Source organism: Aulonocara sp. 'chitande type north' Nkhata Bay, linkage group LG9, assembly GCF_057382095.1.
Source record: "Aulonocara sp. 'chitande type north' Nkhata Bay isolate Kocher_YH1m ecotype deep benthic linkage group LG9, A_spYH_male_GT1.1, whole genome shotgun sequence".
Taxonomy (NCBI): domain Eukaryota; kingdom Metazoa; phylum Chordata; class Actinopteri; order Cichliformes; family Cichlidae; genus Aulonocara; species Aulonocara sp. 'chitande type north' Nkhata Bay.
In genome coordinates this window covers 22,152,722-22,164,558 of record NC_141352.1, presented here as the reverse complement: position 1 = coordinate 22,164,558, position 11,837 = coordinate 22,152,722, and the positions used below count along the sequence as shown (strand labels likewise).

The following is an 11,837-nucleotide window of genomic DNA, read 5'->3' as shown; positions in this document are numbered from 1 at the left end:
GGTCAGGTACGCACTAACCTCATCCGGCTCACAATCTGTCACACCTCACAGGTTAGTGCACATGAAAAACCGCACACTTTGGCTGTAGACCAACTTGGTGATCAGTGTGTTTAAGTTTGATTAAAGTCTGACCGACGCTTCAGGAGGAGGAGTGATTCTCACCGTGGCATAACCTTGTCGGTCCTTCAGGTGGATGAGCTAAAAATCGTGCTGCACAAAAGATTTCGTCTTTCAGAGGTGACACTTGAAAAAGGTCTAAAACTGATTTGTTTGTAGTTTTAAACTGAGCTTTAATGTGTTTTTCAGCCTTAAATTTCTAATGTACATATCAGTATTTATGAACTTATGATGGCTTAAAAATGCAAATTCACCCCACCCCTGTGGACTTCCCTGTAAGTCAAACAATTTTCATATGAAGGTAAATAAAGTATCAGCTGATTGTCAGAGGATCAAGTTGGAGCACCTCGTTGTTTGGATAAAATTTAGAAGAATAAATGAAAAAATGCCATAATCGCTCTCGCTGTTTATTAATGCTGGCCAGATTTTCTCAACACACTTGAATAAAAAGCTCAAGCTTTCAGGTTTTAGCTCCCAGTAGCATTAATGACAAACCTGCCACTTTCTTCAAAGTATGTGTTGAACTTGTGAGAAGTCACACAGCGGTGCTGCTGATCGCGCTGCAGCTGGTGACTGCAGCTCACGAGGTGTGAATGAGACGCAGCTCCTGGTGTGGAACTGAAACAATGGCCACTGCCCGGTCAGAGTGAGGGAATTAGCAGGAGGCAGTTTGCTGAATGGGAGAGAGCAGACTGCTGGCGCTGGTGAACAAACAGAGCAGCCACATCAAAAGACGCAGGGCGTGAACATACAGATAAGGTCAGACTGCCAGATATTTCCTGACCTGAAACACTCTGGATGTGGAGAATAAGGAAACTTGTTATCATGTAGGATAACATTTGTGCAGATTTAAACAAAAATATCTCTGAGAAGATAAGAAGGTCCTGATAAAGACAAAGGTGATTCTGTGTCTTTCATTCATTCACTGGTTTGCTTGTTCTAGATCTAAAGCAGTGGTTAATGTGTGGTTCCTGATGGGTTACAGCATGAAAGTGAGTGGCTGCAAGATGTTAACTAGGAATACTTGGGAATTCACTCTATTTTATAATCAATTTTAAATAAATGTAATTTCCTCAAGACTCTCAAAAATGTTCAGTTCAAAGAAGGAAAACGTTTTTGTAGACATATTCGTCCTTTAGCCAAGAGCCACAAGCACTATCTTTAGAGCCCTTGAAAAATGGAAAGAATGCATGCTTTTGTTGAAGGTATAGAAAGCAAGAAGTCATTGATTTAACTATGTACGTCTCTTTTCTGTATGATTTAAGTCATGCCTTGGGAAGGTTTTAGGGAAGAAAAATCATGGATTTACAAAGATTTTGTGTTGTATGAAGTAGAGATGGCACGATACCACTTTTTTTTATGTCCGATACCGATATGAATCCGATATAGTGTGTTTTTTAATCAATAAAAATCTTTTTTTACATATCTTGCTGCTTTTTGTATAAGTTCATGCTCAAGTTACAAAAAAACCCCAAACACTAAAGCTATTCTGTTATACCTGTATGCAAAAAATATACTGCACCCAAAATATTTCATAGTTCAGCAACACTGATCAATCTAATGAACTTAAACCTACTCCATCCTCCCTATTCTGGTATTTTAAAGGGTAAGCAACCTAACTAATAGGGCTCTAAAGCTCCCAGCAAAAATAATAATAATAATAGGGAACCACCCCCCACCTCATGATGCTTAATCGACATAATCAACTTTAATTTGATGCAGTGTGGGGAAAAATGCACAGAACTCATTTATTTTTCAAGAATAATTAAATAGATTCAGCATCTTTCTTCAAAAGTAGTATAGCTTACTAGGGTATATATTAGACTTAATAGTTACTATATACAGTAATTGACTTCTATTCATTTTACATCAGATTAAAACTTTGGGTGTAAGATTCAGATAATTATTTAATAAAAGCTAGACATTTTAAATGAGAATAAGAAAGAAAAGTATGTCTTTGTGCCCCCTTTTCCCTGTTCATGCCCTATCGGCCCCCCTGGCTAAACTTTGCTAGATCCGCCCCTGCACAGTTACCAGCCGTCAGCTACGTAGAAAAAGATCCTGGTCTAGAAAGTAATATTAAATAAATTCTAACAACAGATTTTCAAGCTTAAACGTGCTGCTGTTGTTCAGCCGCTGGTTTCCTCTTTCTGGTGCAAAGTGGGAGATAAACAAACAAGAGAGACGGACTCGTGACAGAAAAGCCGATCAGCTGATCATTGATCAGTTTCATGATTGAAGTAGCAGCAGGAGAGGGAGGGGGAGAGAAGAGATGGACTTACACACGTGCTTTACTTCTCTCGGGATAACTTTGTCGGAGATGAAATGCGGGGTTGGTAGCGAGGCTACAAATGCTCAACCAGACCACTGACAGGTCTCTCACGCCACAGCCGCTCTATCGCGTGACACATACTGCTCCGACGTGCTACGGTTATGAGGCGAGTTACGGCGTGTTGCAAGTTTTGTGAGGTGCTTTTTTGATATTTAACGGATCGGATTACATTTTTTATTTCTCTCCGATATCTGATCCAGTAATTTAGGTCAGTATCGGACCAATACCGATACGTAATATCGGTCCATCTCTAGTATGAAGGTATCGTCTTGTCAGTTCGGTGATAAAATGGACAAATTCCTGAAAGCTTAATTGTGGTTGAATGAACTGCCAACAGGCTAAAGAACAAGGACTGGGGTTTTTATAAGGTTTTAAAAAAGAGGAAACTTGCAGTGTATTGTCAGAGAGCAGAAAAGCTGCGAGGTCCAGATACTCAGAATGAAAAATACTTACCGTAATTGTCGGGCTATAAGCCGCTACTTTTTGCACAAGCTTTGAACCCTGCGGCTTTTAGTCAGGTGCGGCTTTTCTATGGATTTTCCATGATTTTTGTGATATCGTCACATATGTACCCATAACTTGTTTTTCAAAATATTAATAAAAGTGATGTCTCCAAACAGCCATCTCTTTCCTGACAATTCCCTTTGTGCATATTCTCTTACATATGATAAGTCAACATTGAAACACCTGCGGCTTTTAGTCAGGTGCGGCTAATGTATGTACAAAACAGGATTTTCCCCTGATTTTAGCTTGTGCGGCTAATATTCAGGTGCGCTTTGTAGTCCGGGAAATACGGTAAATAGCAAAGATCAAAGATAATGGTGCACACCAGCTGATTTCTTAGGCAAACCTGTTCAACCGCTTGTTAAGACGAATATATAATCAACCAATCACACTGCACCAACTCAGTGCATTTAGGCGTGTGGACATGTTCAAGACAGCCTGCTGAAGTTCAAACTGAGCATCAGAGTGGAGAAGAGAATTGATTTTACCAACTTTGATCGCAACATGGTTGTTCGTGACAGACGTGCTGGTCTGAGTATTTCAGAAACTGCTGATCTGCTGGGATTTTCCCATACAACCATCTCTAGATTAATTCAAAAAACCACATGCAGACGAGCTACAACAGTAGGAGACAACACCTCCTGTCAGCTATGAACAAGATACTGAGGCAACACTTAAAACAAGCTCACCGAAACTGGACAACAGAAGACTGATAAACGTTGTCTGGTTTGATGACTCTTGATTTCTGTCTGGCTGCTGGTTTAATGCTGTAGGGGATATTAGTGTGCATCACTCTATGACAAAAGGAGGATAACGCACTATGTGACAAAACTCAAATAATCTAAAAATGGATGCCTGAGCATGACAGTGAGGTTTGCTTTACTCAAATGACCTCCACAGTCACCAGATCTCAGTCCAATAGAGCACCGTTGAGATGTGGTGGAACAGGAGAGAGTTCATCCCAAATAAAGTGTCCAGCAAGTGTACAAAGGAGTTTTTACACAGGATGCTGGGATCGCTGTGGGAGTTGAGAAAAGTGGGCACACAGGATTTGTTTTCTGTACCTTCATCATTACCTCAAGAACTGTAATAAGTCTGATGAGCTACTCGTAGGTTACTTATAACAAATCTGAGATGATTACACATGTTGCTGACCTTTAGTGTTCAAACACACGCCTTACATATATACTTACACAGAAACGTGTTTCCAAGAAACAGCTTTGCTCCACCCGTCTCAATATATACTCATGTTGAATAAATCATTCAGTTCAGGCGTGTGATGTTGACTTTTCTCTCATTTTGCCACCCGTCTCTACAGGGTGTCTGTTCCTACTGGCTGCCGGGTGGCAAGACTTTCTCCAAGAAGGACTTTTGGTTTTAAAGAGACACGTTAAAACATGTAGATGAGCTTTTAGAGGGAACGGTAGGGCTGTCGCATTATGTCCAACTATTCACATTTCTATGAGACCGTCGTTCTGTCCTTTACTTCACCTTGCTCCCTTATTGCGACCTAGTTAAAAAATAATAATCACATGTTAAGCAGGTTTCCATTAAAGTTTAGTGGACTGTAAAACAAGTGTATAAAATGCCACTGCAGCTACTACCCATCATTTAGATTTCATATTAAATGATCCCGAATACTTCACATCACACCATAACCATTTTTAAGCAATCATTATTAGACAACCTGTACTCACAAATTTGTTTTAGATACTTTTTCAGTTAGAAAAAATGTTTATTTTAAAATTTAAGGGATAAATTTCACTATTTAATGATTAAATCAATCAGTATAGATCTCCACACTGAAGATGAATAACGGGCAGTAAACATGCTGACAAATGACACGGTGAGGTTACACGGTGATGGGAAACTCAGTCATCCTTTACCAGTCTGGGAGTGAGTGTGCCCACTTTTCTTTGTTTGGTGGTTGCTGGGTGGGCATCCCCTGTTCATTCATTACCTGAAGGCCTGCAGCAATTCTGCGTGGGATGTGAAGCGCAACAACAGCGCATTCCTATACTCAGAAACAGGGAGTGGGAGTTGACAGAGGTTTATTTCAATGAACTTTGAGTTTGTTTAACCTCCTCGCTTTTCTTCTAGATCCAACACCTTGACAAGAAGAAAAAGAAAAATCAGACAACTTGACCCAGCACAGTTTATGGCGGCAATCGCGCATAACAGTCGACTTAGAACGACCAAAGCTGCTTCGGAGCGGTTCAAGTGAAAGCTGAAGTAGGGAGGTCTTCATGCAAAACAGGGGTTCGGTTACAAGATAAAAGTAAAAAGTGATGGTGACAGAAGGATATACAGTCTACTGAGCATGACTCATTACTCATTACTTAGCTGACCACATCCAAAGATTTCTGAAGGGCAGAGAGAAGAGAAAAGGATGTTTTGCTAAGATGATCTGAGCCTGACGTACCTGCTCTCCAGTCAAACCTGGAGAAGGAACTGGAAGTGCTGGCCATTCAAACGAACGTGGCACTTCACCTCCAGCTGTGCGGTTTAAAGGAATAGCTCAACACATACCGGAAATAAAAGCCAGTGTGTGCTTTGATTCTGACGGTAAAATGAGGAGATCAAAGCCAGCGCTCAAGTCTGTACAGTAATTGTGACGCGACAGCCATTAAACTGTTAGCTTAGCTTAGCTTAGCGTTAAGAACAAAAGCAAAAGGAAAGTAGTGGTAATCATTTCCTTTTCAAAATGAAAGGTTTAAATAAACATAACACATGGTGATTAATTTTATGTTAAGCTTCAGTTGTTCAGTTTGTTATGAACTACTAAAAGGGGAATTCCCCCTCGGTTTTTCCCATTTTAATCCTACTAAAAGATTTCTTTTTGTTTTTTGGGGAGGAAGTTCCTTTATTCAAGTGAGTTAATATACTACAGACATTGTAATGTGCTAATTTTGGGCAATAAATATAAAACTGCGCAACAGTCTGAATCCTTTATTTTGTAAAATATTTTTACTCCAAGGATTTAAATTACAAAAAAGTACTCTTTCTTAAGGTCTTCTAAAGGTTTTTGTTTTTTTTGTTTTTTTTAACATTTGCTGCCTTTTCACCCATTTTCAGTCCAGTCCTTGTACCTGACCATTTTCAGAGGAATGCTTTTTGTTGTTGTTGTGAAGCCACTTATATCTGACCTATGACTCATTGAAGCATTAAAAAGCCATAAAACTCAAGTAATGAATCATTGTTCTTTCTGTGCATAACTTAGCAAAGAGACAGTTTTTTCCCCTATCTTTAGGAACTTTGTTACTAGCCGCCTGTCAGAAAACACACTGCTTCTTTACTTGAATCTAATACCAAACAAATAGCAGTTTGACAAACATAAAATAGTATTTTTGACAAACATGGTAATTCCTAAAGAGATAGCAGAAAATGGGCCATGTTGCTTAGTCTGTCCTTAAAGTTGAGGAAACTAGACAAGTGGAGAACAAAGGAATAGGTAGCACAACTAAAAAACATATCTACAGCAGATTAACAGCATGTGAAAGTCTTATCCTTAAGAAACAGAAAAAAATCCAGCAAAAACCTGAGAGATGCATCTGGCCCTTCATTTGATCCATCACGGGGAGAACATGCAAACTCTGCACAGAAAGATCCCCACCTGATGGTGGGATTGAACTCAGGACCTTCTTGCTGTGAGGCTAACCACCATGCCACTGTACTGATCCATCTACTGTTTGCTAAAAACTCATCATAAATGGTCTCAGTGGTAGGGTGGCTGTCAGGATGCCATTCCTAAGGGTAAGAAATGTGGGAGAAGACTGAGGTATGCCAAATTCTAACAGGTCTTACTGAGTAACTAACTCCAATCTGAAAATGTATCTATAACCATCTGTAAAGCATGGTGGAGGGGAAGTCATGGTTTGGGGCTGTGGTGTTGGAGATCTCGTAATCGATTGGCTTATGAACACAGAAGCATATCATCAGATTTTGATCCACCATTTCACCATCCACCACCAGTTGGCAGTGGTTTCACTGTTCAGCATGACAGTGATCCCAAACACACTGGCAGTTACAAGCATAAAACACACACAGGAGCTCTATCAATCATCTGGGCCTCCCCAGATCCCAGACCTCAACATTACTGAAGCAATGTGGGATCGACTTGAGAACAAAAGGCAGAAAAATCCAAAGAAGAGCTTTGAATGTCCTTCAAGAATGAGAAGAAAAGCCTAAGAGAGTTCAGGCTGTGCTGAAGAATAAAGGTGAAAAAACAATGTGCATGTTTGCACGTTTCAATAAGCTGCTGTACCAATTTGTCATTTTCCTAATAGCATATTTTAAAGATTGAGGTATCTCGAGACTTTTGCACAGTACAGGACTCTTTTCTTACCAACGTCTAGGTGCTTCCCATTCAGATGTTTAAAGTCTGTCCTACTTCTCTTAAGCATGTTATTGATGACAGTAATTTTCTCTTGTTTTTGTTTTGTAGCGTTCAAAATGATTGTCTTGTAGCGTAAGACAATCACACAGACTGAAAACACATTTAGCCAGATAATTATCGCTCCACTTAAGAGGCTGAAACTGAAAGTGAGAGTGGTTGTAATGTTTAATAATCACTTGCAGCATGAAATCTAAACATGGCTTCGACAATTGGTGCTCGGTAAACTCTATGTTCTTTAAACTGGAAAAAAATGTTCAAATAGACTTTGAGTCACAGTTTTACCATCGCTATCAAACTGGTTTAAAAGAAACCTTCAGAATTTCATAAATGTGGTGTCGTGTGGATTCAAGAGGCAAAGCTATCATGGATCATCTGTGGTGTACCGAGTCAGACACATTCTTTGCTGCTACTCTGTAAGCACAGACCAAGCATGTAGCTTGCAAAATATTTTTTTAAAAAGGAAAAGAAATAGGCATTTGTATGGTACAGTGGCAACAATCTGCAACATTTATCGCGTTTTCCTGAAGCACCGTTCATGCTTCGTACTTTTAATAGGAATGACCACCCCCGACTTAAAAGCAGCCATAGAGGAGAAGCAGCACCATTTGGTGTCATTTTTGGGGTTTACTCCATCAGAGATGATGAGCATTTGCTCTTTTTATACTATACTACTATCAGGAGATGTGTTATCTATTAGGTGCCAAGTCTTTAACACAGGAACTGTTTCTGGCCAGGTCCGTGTGTATCGTTTAGGATTTTGTAGTAAGTGCTGTCACAGTGCCCGGTGTCCATTGTGTGTAAATGACCCTCATGGTGAAGTTCAGAGAGTTCATGTACAGATTAAGTACTTTCACTCTCTGCAGCTGTAAACAGAGGGCAGTGATGCAGAACACCCAGGACGGGCATCAATGTAATGAGCGCACTCAACTCGCTTTTATGGACTCTGCCTTCATAAACGCTGAGAAATGTATTCAGACAAAGTGTGCAGCTTTTTCCTACCATTCAACAGTGTGAAGTGCCAGAAAACACTTGGAAAACACACATTTGTGATTTTAGAAATGATTGCATGGTAGATTCCTTTTCACCTCAGAATGGTTGGATTTCATTAAGAGTTCAAAACAAATCCACTATGCATTAAGACTAAAAAGAACCTGTAGAGCTGTGAGTCTTCTCTCTTTTGTTTTTCAAAAGCAGGAAACTCTCACACCCCATTCAATTCAACTTTTTATTAAAGACATTCTTTTAACAAATATCAATCAGTATTTTTATGCAGTGCTTGATGCAGAAAACGGCTCTTCTGACTGCACATTCCTCACACATCAGGTGACGACTCAAACATCCATGTGACCCCCTTGTTAGGGTGACTAAAAGACCCCTCAATATGTGCTTCGAATTGATCAGCACTGTCCCTTTAAGCAGGCCAGCATGACAGTTGTAAAACTAGGTACTTCCCAGCCACAATGTAGAGCACTACAGGGGCCCAGTCAGGGTGTATCCGTGTCCTCTCAAAGAAAAAAAAAGAAAAAAAAAGGGGGAAGTAGATACTACTGAAAACCTTGCAGTATGTTGTGTGTGTTTGCTCCAGTAAGATGCTGTGAAACTGAATCCAGCACGGTCTGCTTCCACCTTTGCATCCTTCCTAGTCAGATCATGTGTCGGTGCAGAAGCTGCAGAAAGATCTGGCCGGCATGGGGGGTCTGCAACACCACCATCACAGCAGCAGCAGAAGCCTGCAAAACACAGGGCAGACAGGAGCGAGTCAGAGTCCCGATGTGACTGTTTGTGGACAAACCTTAGTTTCATAATGCAAGTTATCAAAAAAAAACTTTCAACTCTGTAAATGAGCTGTCCTTTCATTATGACTCGGGAGTCAGTGCTAAATTTGCTGTGAAATTCAGATGAGAGCGGGGAAAGTTTAACACTCACACATTTACCCAAAGCTCAGTTTATCTATCAAACAGTACACAAGATTAAGATCGAAGCTTTAAGGTTTCCAGTTAGCACAAGTAAATGATCTAAATAAAGTTAAGCTCTACTCTTCTTTTTGGGAACTATTAAAGCTGCATTGAGCTCAAAGGTGGAGTCACAAAACTGCCAGAATTTGAAAATAAATAGCCTCCTTTTGCAGGTGTCACCTCTTTGTTTTGAGCGGGTTCTTCACACAGGTTAAAAATACATCAGTTCTGACTTCTGGTGAACCCAAATCACCCTGATATGCTTCCTGCAATTAACCTGTCGCACCGCCACATCTTACATTTTATGTCCACAGTGCCCCCTCATGAGTTTGACCCTCCAAAGCCTGGATCTAGCTCATTACACTGTAATGCATTACATACAGGATTGCAGTGTGCTGACAGATTGCTGATGTTTCTGTCCAGACGAGCCAAAACCCACATTAATCAAATCGTACCTGCAATAAAAATGCATAGAAGCAAGTAAGCAGAGATAATCGGCCAATCAAATGACTCAATTATGTCAGCTGACATCAATTAAACAGCGCCAAACTTGAGTTTAGCTTCAATCCCAGACATAAGGAAGTTTCAGTGGCTGAATGTAATCAGTTGTTGTTAAATCTAGGCCCTTTAAAATTAAAAACAAGTTAAAAGTAATATAGATCTATGACATGCAGGACTTGGGTCTCTAGCGTGACCTGCTACACCACCGTGGATATGAATCAGTACAGACGAGAGATAAAAACTAATTTGTGTTCAAGGACATGCAAATAGGGTGGGAAATTCACGTCTTGACACTCAAATCAGTAGATCAGAGGCTGTGACTACTTCACAAACTACCTTGAGACTGTGTTGAAATGATTGTATAATGCTCTTGAATCATAATTTAACCAATACACTGAGATCTGCTTTTTATTGGCCGGTTATTATGAACATCAAGCTCAAACTAATCCAGTCTAAACAATTTCAAGCCCCTAAACACAGCATTTTCTATACGTTTTGGCCTTTACTTCACATGTAAGGGCATGGAAAATGGAGCTTTTTAAAAAATTCCTGCATTCACAGTGGGTCTTGCAATGTCAACGGTACACTACTTTATCGCCTTTTTGACGTCAGACTGTCCTCTGTGTTATTGTTTGATTTCTTCTGATTGGCCAGCGTCTTAAAATGGTTAAGGTTGCTTTGGCATCAGATACATTAGTACAGTACAGTCAACGGCGGTTATGGACCACAACCACTCGTGAATACTTGACATCCTCTCTAAAAACGCGTAGAACCCAGTGGCGCCAGTGTCCAGCAGCCTCGCCTCTGTCAGTGCGCCCCAGGGCGGCTGTGGCTACAATGTACCTTGCCATCACCAGTGTGTGAATGTGTGTGTGAATGGGTGGATGATTGTGTATAGTGTAAAGCGCTTTGGGGTCCTTAGGACCAAGTAAAATGCTATACAAATACAGACCATTTACCATAGAACTAATTAAATTTTCCTGGGAGCTCTGTGTTTGGAATTTGCAAATTGGCGAAGGTTTTAAAGAAAAATAAAATACATTTTATTTCTATTTTGCTGTGTTTACATTAATATTAATATTTGATCATCAGTAAATACATCAGTGCATGTTTGAGGTATAGTTTTAATTCCTCCCCCAAATTATTAATTTATTACAGTTCATCTGGCTACCTACAGAACTTAAGCCCCTTTTCTATTAGTACCTACTCGGATCGACTCTGCACGGTTCACCACGGTTTTAAGGATTTTCCGTTAGGTCACAGTACCTGGTATCAGGTACTTTTTAGTACCTTCACAATCTGGGGTTCCAAGCGATTCAAGCAGGTACTAAAATGTGAGATTCGGTCAATGACGTCACTTGATGAGTCATGAGAGCGTCTCGTTCATGAAAATAAAAACTGTGGTCCTCCGAGTCTGACGAAAAGCCACAGACCGAGCAGCAGGTATATCTCTACGTCCAACTTTGTTGTAGCGTTTGTGTTGCATACATCACGGGACGCTCAGCAGGATTGCCATGATGACATCCACGCACATGAGGTAGTACTAGATTATAAGGGAAAACCAGCCGTGGCGAGTCGATCCAAGTAGGAGTAGATGCTAATGGAAATCGTCTCTAGAGGATAGAAACAAAGTATTGTGATAGTATTGATCCAGTACCTTTACCAGCGCTGGTATCGATCTTATAAATATTTGGATCAATCCGCCCATTTTTTTTTCCTTATCATGAAAGTGTAAAATCCCTGCTTAAAAAAAAACACCTGTAGACAAAGGTTTATTGATTAGACTGTGCACTCCTTTGGAGGCTTTCATCTTTGGTATTACTAGACAAAATTACATTAGGTCCCTAAAAAAAACATCTGCTTTCAAGATTTTGTCATTATAAGATCATTTAATGCACGATTTAATCAAATGTGATAGTTTAAATGGCATTTGCATCATTTTAAATGCATTTCTTTAAAGTTCAAAACACGTTTGCGACTTTTACGAGTTCAAGGATCAAGTGAAACCGAAGCTCTTTGTGTTTGGACAAAG

The 11,837-nt window shown here is 40.0% G+C and overlaps 1 long non-coding RNA gene across 2 annotated transcripts in view; it reads right to left on the bottom strand.

The window, feature by feature from the left end:
- Positions 1-8,523: 8,523 nt before the first annotated feature.
- The window catches only part of LOC147322140 (uncharacterized), a 37,606-nt gene continuing 34,292 nt past the window's right edge, over positions 8,524-11,837 (bottom strand). Inside the window, exon 3 of one of the 2 annotated variants that reach the window (XR_015130900.1) lies at positions 8,524-9,079. This is a non-coding gene — a long non-coding RNA (uncharacterized LOC147322140). The remainder of the gene's footprint in view (positions 9,080-11,837) is intronic. The other variant, XR_015130901.1, reaches the window with a different exon arrangement.